General features: G+C 33.3%; 1 protein-coding gene across 2 annotated transcripts in view; it reads left to right on the plus strand.

Moving 5' to 3' along the window:
* The first annotated feature begins 9,961 nt into the window (after positions 1-9,961).
* Positions 9,962-11,475, plus strand: part of LOC108742389 (protein glass) — a 6,131-nt gene continuing 4,617 nt past the window's right edge. For both annotated transcript variants that reach the window (XM_018477585.1, XM_018477586.1), the window contains exon 1: positions 9,962-10,058. The gene's annotated coding sequence lies outside the window, so the exon portion shown is untranslated. The remainder of the gene's footprint in view (positions 10,059-11,475) is intronic.

Consider the following 11,475-nt stretch of genomic DNA (forward strand, 5'->3'; position numbering starts at 1 on the left):
TTGAAAATTTTGGTGGAGGCGCCGGGAAAATTTCAAATTAATACTACAATTGACTTATAATTCCGATTTCATTATAGTAGATTGATGAACTTTCATCTATAAATCATATTTTTTCAATGTAGATGTAATTAGAGATGCTAATTTATATTTATCTTTTTAAATTTAAAATTTGTAATATAATATAGACAACCCAATATACAGCAAATATTTAAATCTAACAATATAACTGTAATGAAAGTTAAAAAACGTTTTTTCTCACTAAAATAACTTTTTTACGTGAAACTCAATATTATCCTTGAACAAACAACAAAATAATACGTAGAAATGTTTAATAAATTAATAATATTTTTAGCCATTTCCTTGTAAAGTCTGGTTGAAAACCCGCACTATTTATATTTTTAACTGTTTAAAAGTATTTAGTTACTAATTACGAGTATTTTAACGCTGAAAATAACACATTCATTAAGATACAGAAACTTTACTAGCAATTACAAAAAAATTGATTGAAAATTTTGGTAAAGGAAGAAAAATTTCAAATAAAACTTATATCTGACCTACAATTCTAGTTTTATTGATGTCGCCCTTTGATGTTTGCATTTCCGCCAGTTATAATTTTTGTAAAATGGTTCTCACACTACCACGGTCACCCCGAATACTATTAGGGGCGACATGCCACCCCATAACGTACTACCTGTATTCAAATCTGCTAAATAAACACAGGTGTATGTTTGCAGTGATTCTGTAATGAATAATCTGATACATTAACATCGATTAATGACCAGAAGTAATTATTATTACAACTCCGTGGAGTACCATGATGCATGTTTCGGATGAGCATATGTAATATGTATTTACGTACTCGTATGTACACGGATACATACATATAAAAACCACTTGGCTAAACAACTTCTGTTTGTTTAGGGTTCGATTGAATCGACCGGCGACGCGTGTTTTTAAGCCTCGGCACGTGCCCCTGTGATATTTAACACCGCAAAGTTTCGGCACGAGACCATCTTCCCGATTACATCTTAGGATCGAATTGAGATAATGAAAAGGGAAGCGATAGGTATTATCTCTTTTAGGGCCCCGAATCGCAGAATATTAAAGCTATTTTGGTATTAAATTGAAGAGGAGACAGAGGAGGCTTAACCATAATAGATTAACATTTTTTTTAGTATACTATGTAGATAAAATTGTCAAAGATTCGAGTAAAAAAGGAAATTTTTGCAAGTAATTTTGAAAGCAAATACAGTAGAGAGTAGACAATTAATTGTAACAATATTATTCACATTATCGAAACATTGTTCCAGTTAATAAGACTGGGGTAGTATCAAATCTTAACTAATATTACAAATAGTAATGTCAGTTTGTTTGTTTGTTACCATTTCACGTCTGAACTACTCCACCAATTTTCATGAAATTTTGTACACACATTGTCAGGGTTATAGAAAAGGACATAGGGTAACTTTCATCCAGAAAAATAATACTGTTCCCGAGGGATAGAAAAAATTTGTTTTATGTGGTCGTCGATGATCTTTTTGTCATAATTGGGACATCAACGCGAACGAAACCGCGAGTAAAACCTAGTACATATATTGATAATTTATAATATTTGTACAACAACAATGGCGAAATAATCAACTTGTGTGGTATAAAGGCACAGTGGGATAATTATAAAATATTTTGGTTAAGGCTGAATTTAACATGTTAGCTTCCGGCGCTTTTTAAAACGACTGCTATTAGATATATTCGCCAGATGGCAGATAAGGGAAAACAGTTCAAAGGTTAGTTGCTCTTTCCTTAAATACTTGACAATAAATGAAAAAGGCCATCACTTTTTCGCCATAAGAATCTATAATTATAAAAATTCATTTGGTTACCTACTTATTCCCGTAGTATAAACTAATTTAGAGAGTTGGACAGTTCAATAAAGTAAATATTACAGGAATAGTGATGTTTCTGACATTTTTGCAGTGCTAAGAAAATGAATCTTTTTGTCCCTGTTTGTTCCCGAAGAATGTAAACCAAAATAAAATTGTACCCAGTTGTTTTAATAAAGTAATTTTTACTTTCTTCTGTAAAAGTTATAACATCGTCTGATAAGGATTCTGTTTCTTATTTAAAAATGAAAATTGCGTCGGTGTAGCGTTCTGTAACATCAATTTAAGGACGTTATCGTTTATGAAACGTGCACAGACAAAGAGTGCACATAAAACTGTCCCTGTTGTATGTCGTATATAGTCACACATCACATTCTGCTGGCGAATTAGCTTTCAATAAATAGTCGCGAAGCTCTAAAACTGCACTTCTGAAGTTCTTGAGAAGCCTGCCAAAAGCTGATCAATAATTAACTGTTTTCATGCCTACTGACGGGCGTGCTTTCGTTGTCTGATCTACGGCTACTTGATTCTTTTATTCTATTAATTAAGTCGTCGAAGATGGCCGTAACGGAGGACGACTAAGTACTGTTTGTTTCTAATAAATAATCACCCTAATAGAACCTCTAGATGGTCGTGAATCAGAATAAATATTTCAGATATATTATACTAATATATGTGGTTATAACAAATTTGGCCGAAGTCTCCTTCTTGATAAGATTTTACTGGACTTCTTCCTCCTTATCTTTCACGTAAACTAATGTTGAATATAAAAACCTGGAACAGACGTACAGATAGACGAACGAACGTCAATGCATCACAATTTAGAACCAGGGACGCCTTCAGCTTAGGATTATTATCCATTCGTCCTTCCGTCTGTAAGTCTGTATCTCAGTAATGACTTCCTACTCCAGATAGTTAATCAAAAACAGAAATGGTGGCATATGTTTTAAGATAATTTTATATCAAGGTACCAAATTAATACATTTGATTTAATTCTTCAGAGACAAAGCTGTGACCTCAGATTAGAAGGACCCAGAAAGTTTATTGCTTTACAATTCTATATTTCATTGGCAGCCATAAACTAACACCGAATTTGGGCGAAGTCTCCTCCTTGATAAGATTTTACTGGACTTCTTCCTCCCTATTTTTCACGTAATTAATGAAGTCGTTTAATATTGAATGTAAAAACCTGGAACAGATCTACAGATAGACGAACGAATGTCAATGCATCACACTTTAGAATCAGGGACCCCTTCAGTTTAGGATTATTATCCATTCGTCGTTCCGTCTGTAAGTCTGTATCTCAGTAATGACTTCCTACCCCAGATAGTTACTCAAAAACAGAAATGATGACATATGTTTTAAGATATTGTAGATCAACTTAATAAAAAAGGCACCAAATTAATACATTTGATTTAATTCTTCGGAGACAAAGCTGTGACCTCAGACTAGAAGGACCCAGAAAGTTTATTGGTTTACAATTCTATATTTCATTGGCAGCCATGAAATGACACCGAGCAGAATTAGTCGGATTGCCTAAATTTTATTTAAAAAGTAAAAAGACAGTTCTCCATTCTTCTAGTAATTATAATCAACTGCGTAATCAAAATCAAATTGGGATTAAAGTTATTTATGTTTTAGAAACTAATAGCGACGTTTCACCCTAAGTTGTTAGGCATGTTGTTGGGCTTTCTCAAGTCTAGTCTTTTGAACATTGCTTTGCATTAGTATTGACTTTAAAAACTGGAAACTAATAGCCTTGAGAAAGAGCGAAACGTCGATGTCTGTTTTTAAAAAATAAATAACTTTTAACGCCAATTTGGTTTTGATTAGGTATACAATTTATTGTAAGTAATAGGGAAACAATAGAGACTAGGATTAATTGTATGTTTTTTAACCAAAATTGAGGCAATCCAACTAATCCTGCAAGGTGTTATTTCAGGGCTGCCAAATAAGAAAACTAAAATAAAAAATTACTAGGCCTCCCTAGTGTGGGATGAGGGCTTTGTTTTCGAAGAGTTAAATTAACACGTCACAAAACAATAAATTAATCTGATAATCACAAAATATTACCTGATCATTTTTAATGGGGATTTCCCCATTTTCCACATTTTTCCACTCTAAGTATACTTTATTCTTTGTCTAAAATATTCAGTGCAAAAATAATTTTCCCTAAAAAAAAATAACAAAGAATAGTCCACCTGTTTTCTACCCTTTACGAAAATATCGATCAAAGCAGCTAAGGGCGGGACTTGCACCCTTCAAAACGAAAGCTACCCCTTAGCAACCAATAACACCAACGACGTACATATGACGTTCGAAAGCTCCACCCTGTTTTACTAATTTATCCCCTAATATCAATGCGAACATACATAATGATGAAGGATCAATGAAAATTTTGTGAAATTGAAATTATTTTTAGTTCATTGGGTCATACTACCTTAACGTCAAGTTTTCTGTTTGCAGATAATAACGATAATAAAAAAATTAGTCCATTCGGTATTTATTTCTAAAATTGTATGGTATGGGCGCGGAAGTGGATGTATAGGGTGCTTTTTCCCACTCGTTTGTGCGCACTTCCTATTAATGATTCCATCAGCAAGTAAAAGTATGAAGCAATTTGTGAGTCTTTGGTTACCATGTTGAACTGCCTACGTACAAACATCCATCTATCTACTCTTGCATAATATATACACCGGTAAAAGGTATAAAATTACCCGATGGACTTATAGCCCTCTACAAATGTGTATTATAAAGGATATCGAATTCTTATTCCAGTCTATATGGGAAATGCGTATGGGAGGGGGTGAAAACGGAACAATAATTAACAAACAAATCGAAGAAATAGAATTGTCTTTGAACTATCATTATAAGGTCGTCAGACCTAAGACTGGTTGGACACGCATCTCTACTCCTTCCTATCCTTAGACAATATTCGCATTTCCTTAGAACTAGAACATCCCACATCTAATATAGGTCTTCCTGTACTCCTCTTAACTCCTGTTTCTGCCTCTAATATGTCTCTGACTAGACCTTCATGGCTGAGGTGTCCTACCAACTTATCTCGCCTATTTTTTATTGACTTCCGTAGAGTTCTCTGTTTTCCTATTCTTTCTAATACCTCTTCATTTCTAACCCTCTCTATCCATGGTATCCTCATCATTCGCCGGTAACACCACTTTTCGAAAGCTTCTAACCTTTTCTTTTCCACGTCTAGGTTTCGCACCCGTACAGCGCCGCGCTCCAAACATATACTTTTAACAATATTTTTCGGATTTCTAAATTAATCGTTCGCGAGCATAGAGGTGACTTCTTTTTATTGAAGGCCATTCGACCCTGCGCTATTATCTGCTTTATATCCCTGCTACTCTTATAATCTTTCGTCTCCTATCTTTATATTCACTCTTTCCCTATTTTTTCTGCCCTTGCATATCAGTATTTAGTTTACTTTTATTTGTTTTCATACTATTATTAATTACTAATTCGAATAGTTTTCATCGATGTCTAACATTCATTAATTGATTTAAAAGAATCGATTTACCCAAATTAGTTGCTATCGTGTACAAAGCACTCACTTTATTTACTTGCATTGTTTTATCCCTACTGGGGGCATTAATTCCCATTTCATGGACGCTATGTGCCCATCTACAGGATTCGTTATCATCATTATCATCATGCCTGGATATGTCGACCTGTTTCTGCTTCTTATGTGCTTATAACTACCCGTTCACCTTCTCATTTCTAATCCTTTTCGTTATATATCCTGTAGTCTTATAATTAGATAATTATTTTATCCTCTCGTCTAAGAACTTCACAATTAATATCCGTTTTATATTATCCTTTTCAGGAGTTCGAAATTATACGCCTTCAGTGATACAAAAAAAGACATAGGGTACCCTTTTCTCCAGAAGGAAAGATGCTGTTCCAGAGAGATAGAAATATTAGTTTTATGTCCTTGATTTCACACCTTAACTACTCAATCGATCTTAATGAAATTTTGTAGACACATAATAATGATGATGGTAATTTTAGTGATACTCAAGTGCCGTGAGAAAAACTTAAAAATCCTCGTGTGCATTACTGTCACAGCGTAAGCAGAATGTGATTTAAGCTGTTACAAGAGAGAGAGCACGCCGATTATTATTAATATTGTACGACGACGAGAGTAAGGTGCATGCATGGTATTTTTTCAGCGTTTGGCCAAAGCTGACATATCATGGGGCTCGGGTTACGCCGTTTTCCCGTGGCGTATCGATTGCCTAACAGCCCCACGGATCCACGGGGCCACCCGTAAGCCACCTGACTAAATACACCTTCTCTCCTGTTTTTATTCTCCATCTGCATACGACCTATATGCGTGCATATTGTACGAGGTGTGGCTATTAAGTTCCCAGAACGTTATTGCAAACAATATCCACCGATAAAAGTTTGAAGTCTTTTTTTACGTTTTGTTCGTGTAAGATTTTTAGTGACATCGCAAAAAATAAACGACTCAAATAACAAACAACGTATTCTACTGTTCGTTTCAAGAAGTTGGAGATATGCCCCTTCCTTTTATTAGGACGCGCCGTAGCATAATTCCAAATTCAATCATATTTGTCTCCGTAGCTCATTTCTTCACCGATCATCGAGTGAGAGCTAGACAAAAGTGTACAGTACCATTTGCAAAATTATTAAAAATGCCTCGTTAAAATTTAAGAACATGCTTTATTTAAAAGCATATTTAGCCAAAAATAATAACAAGTGAATTAACTTAACGCTCTACACACCTATAAAACTTTTGCTTTGTTTTGTAATGTTAATTTATATACATTTTTGTTTTAAGAAATTGCTAAACATTTTCGTCTAGTACTGTACATTTCTAGCTGATCTTCTAAGAGCGCCCATCGAGAGCTCTGCTCGTTAAAGCTTGTTTCAACTATTTCTGTCTTGCTCACGCCTAGTGTGTATTCTTTCTATCTTCGCGCAGATTTCTTCAAGGTTACAATTCAAACAAATTGAAACGGGCAGTAATACAAATTTTAGTGAAATCTGCAGAAAAAACATCGGATATCTTCTACGAATTGGATATGTTTATGGAGGAGTCTTTGTCTAAAACTCCTGCATCAGAGTTGGTACAAGTGAAGGACTAGCGGCCAAAGAAAGTAAAGACGTTCGATATTCCGCGTCTTGAAGCGACTCAAGGTACGCATTTTCCAACGTTTAACAACGTACCAACGTAGGGTTGCTATCCGTCCGGGTTTCCCCGGATTTGTCCTAGTTTAGAGGGCATCCGGGGAGCATCCGGGGGGGGGGCTTCATTTGTATTTCTGGTTTAAAAATTTAAAGTCTTGGGCCGCCCGCCACACACGTAAAAGAAATCTAACTGATTATTAAAACAATTTGTAACAAACTGTAATAAGATTCTGTTTTGTTAGGTACATTGAAAATGATGATAAAGAATGACTAAATTTAATTTTAAGGTCTGAAAATAAATAAAAGGGTGATTTATGACATTTTCAACTGTTTTTTGTTACACTGACTATGTTTAAAAAAACCTGTTGACATGTCCGGATTCTGGACTCTAAAATCCGGGGTTTTCACGCGTCTTGCCCTGGTTTCCAAATTTTAGAGATGGCAACCCTATACCAACGCATTTTTCTTCGATTTTTCGCAAGTATTTGACCAAAATAGAGTCTCTATGTTGCCGCATCTCCTTTACAGGCCGGATTTAACCCCGTGCGACTTTTTTCACTTTCCAAAAATGATATCCCATATTGAGGCGCGTTTCCAGGGGTGGCCGATAGTGAAGTACCACGGCACTTAATTGTCACACCACGTATACCTTTTGTTGTCCGTAAAAGGGTAACAACAACGAGAACGGTGCAACTCATTGAACCGAAAGACCGGCATCGCATATTATAAGATCCGAATTGACTGACTCTGACCGGCTTTATACCCGATAAATTTCGTTCATTGATTAATTTTTCGGCCCTGGAACGGCTCATACGGATCTCGTCTACTATTGCAACAAACCGAACATCATGTGGGAAAATTCTTTGCTTGGTCGGGGTCGGGTAAAGTGTTTCAAACAATTTCGCATTTTCAGTTTTTCCAGAGTTGCTGTCGCTCGACTGTAACTATTTCGATTATATGAAGTTTTATTTACTTTTCAGATGTATTAACAAAGCTATCCCATTAATCATTAGTTTCATGTCATCTTTTGGGAATAGGCTATGCCTCTATGTAAAAATTAAACGTAAAAACATCTAAATTTATTAGTTTACATTAATTTAGTCGACATTTTGGTGGTAGCTGTAGGAATAAGGTTCTTATTGGACAATCCGTTGCAAGCCAATGCATTAAAACCAAAGGACAATTCAAATGTTATATATAACTTAATATATCCACTATCAAACTAACAATTAATATCAATAAAACGTCAACAGTTTCTATTCCTTTGTCTTTAGAATAGTAAGAATCAGAGACAACTTTTTATTTTTCCTGCAATTTTTATAAAATTCTATATTTCTTCCAATTATTTTAGACCAATTGAAGAGCCCAATTTGACGAAAATAAGCTCGAAAGTTAGTTCCATCCGTAAATTATACGATAAGGTTCCGAAAACTTTAACGATTCAACCTGATCATACCAAAATTAATACGATAAGAGTAACTGAAATCATCTTAATTTAAAGCACACTCGCCAAAATCTTTCATGAAGATTTTTTGAAGTTGTTAATTGTCCTGGTTTAGTTCAAGGATTACGCTAGATGGAACACATCTGGAAGTCAAAACATATCAAGATACTAAATAAAAACAAAATGAATAATTCTGATAAAAATATTGTGTAAAATTAGTTAGAAATTTAACTGTGACTTATGTACAATATAATCATTTGTTCTTTTATAGATTCTGTATGTATGTCCGTCTGTCATAGTCAATTTGCCCCGAATCTACTGGATCGATTAAGTTAAAATTTAGATCACGTATGAATTTTTGTGGCCTAAACGCGGAAGAATAACGTAAATAAATTAATTTTGAACTTGGGGGTCATTTTTTGGGGGGTCAAAAGGAAGTTAATAAAAAAGTTTTGCAAACTGTACCGTCTGACACAATTAAATGAAAGGGCTTATTGTATAAGGGTCTCAAATATATTTCTTTTATAATCTTAAAAGAAATCGTTTTAAAGTTATTTAAGAAAATATGTGCAAATCGACCATTCCACACCCCTTATCTCCGAAACTACTGAACTTAAAATTTTGAAAAAAAAAATACAGAATATAGTTCATTACTTGCAAATTACAGGAAAATTAATAGGAAGTCTATGATTTGAATGTAACGTTTTGACAAACAACAACTGATAAATTTACATTTGCAGTTTTAATGTATGGAAAAACATTTTTTTTTCAACTACAATATTAAGTTGGGTTTCGGGTTAGGGTTCCGTACTCACTCGTACGTCTGTCTGTCCGGCTTTTATTAAAATACATACAAAGTTTATTACAATTACGTCTATTTTTACTTCAATTGTTCGTAAATCGGATAGAACAACAATCCTAAATTTTAAAAACTAATTAAAACGTGTAACCAGTCGGTAACGTTTTCCTGAAGAAGCTAATAATCGTAGGCGAAACGTTGAAGTATTACAGTAATAAATTATGTATGTTGCGGTGTTACTGTATACCTTCTGGTAGTAGAATTTGCAAATATAAGAGGATAAAAAAGGCTTGAAGAAATTGATCTTCCATAATTACATGTGACACTCGTTGAGGGGTGGAGCAGTTGGTTTGGGGTGATCGGTCACTCATCACTTGACTGTAGAAAACAGTTTCTCACCACCACTCACACCACCCACTATCCATCTACATACATACATAATAACGTCAATTAGGTACTCGGACCTGCGGATTCACAAGTGCTGCGCGAAATATTTTTAATTAGCACTTAGTCTAATTAATTACTAACAAAAGAAAAAAAACGAATTGTGATACAAATTAATAACGGGATGTATCAAGGAAATTTTTGTTTGTGCAATAATGTAAATAAATAAATAAATAATAATGTTGATATTAAATAATAATGTATTGTTCAGTGATTCTTTGTGTGGATCTATTTTGAAGTTTCAATACCTAGAGTTAAAAAAAATTGGAGCAAAAATGTGATAATCAAAGGGACTAACTAAACCTCAAAGAAGAAAGTAAGTTGTTTTTTTATGGTACCTATTAGTATTAAAAAAGTATCAAGGAACTTGGATGAAATAAACTGCCAAAATTAACAATTGTCTTTTTTAGTAATTGTTTTTAATTTTAATGATCAATGTCGTCCAAGTTTCTCCACAATTAATTACGTATTTATTTATCATGCGCTCAATTAGTATTTAATTTATAAATTAATTATTAATTTTTTGTATCACAGTAGCCTCATATGTATTAGTTGTAAATGTTTTAAAACGCAATAGGCTTTGTTAAATTGTCTAAATACTGGGATTATTGTTATTGTTGTATTATTACGTTATTCTATAAGGACCACAGAATCGTAACGTAAAAAAATTGAAGACATTGAATATGATGTACCTTTAGGTTGACAGAGCAAATTTTCTCCCTGATTCCCGTCGGATAATAGTAGGGACTTTTTTCACTATTAACAAATTTTAAATTTCAAATATTCGTAATGAATTAAGTTGTTTTCAACTTTTATTTCAAAAGGTATGCAATATCATAGATACCTTTAGAAATGTATTGTATTATTTTAGTTTTGACTAGATTAGACGCAAAAAAATTACCACTTAATTAGTCGTTAGGTACTTGACATACCGTCATTTATATGCACGTTCAATTCGCTGTTTAATAAACCAATATTTTGAAAAAAACATTATCAAAATACATTTAGAGCCATACGTATTAGAAACAATCAAATTTTTTGCTCGCGTTAAATATGGGGAATTTTTGAACACTTAATTTCCCTGTTGCGATTATGTATTTTTTTTATTCCTTACAGATTTTTAAAGAATACATTACAATAAAATATATGGTGCCTTAAGGCCTCATTTCAATACGATTTTATTTAAAAACGTGAGGATAATATAACACTTGCTTATATGATCATTTCGTTATATATTACAAAATCCAAAAATAACAAAAAAAGTTTAGTTACCAACAGTCCTACAGATGTTGCATAATTTTTATTTCGCACGCGTTTATTTGATCTTATTTCCTTTTCTTAATGGAAGGTAACAAAACGTAACATGTGATCACGTAGCATTGTAGGGATTCTGTAATTTTGGGGTAGGACGTGGAATACTTTCGAATTAAATGTTAAACATAATCACATACAAAACGGAGGTGTGGGGAATTCCCGAAATTATATTTCAATTCATTTAATAGGCAGGTATTGTCTAAATAATTATTTTATTTGTTAAAAAAGACTATAGTAGAAAGAAGTATTGGATTGTTTATTAATTACATGGATAATTAATTGAGACTTGCCTTTATGGAAGGATGAAGGTGTAATAATAAATATTAATAACATCAAAACAGTCTAAAAGGAAATGGATATTTTAAAAGTTTGTCTAATAAATACAATTGTTAGTAAAAGAATTTTGTTTTTCATGTTTT

This window comes from Agrilus planipennis, unplaced genomic scaffold (assembly GCF_000699045.2).
Source record: "Agrilus planipennis isolate EAB-ADULT unplaced genomic scaffold, Apla_2.0 scaffold74, whole genome shotgun sequence".
Classification (NCBI taxonomy): domain Eukaryota; kingdom Metazoa; phylum Arthropoda; class Insecta; order Coleoptera; family Buprestidae; genus Agrilus; species Agrilus planipennis.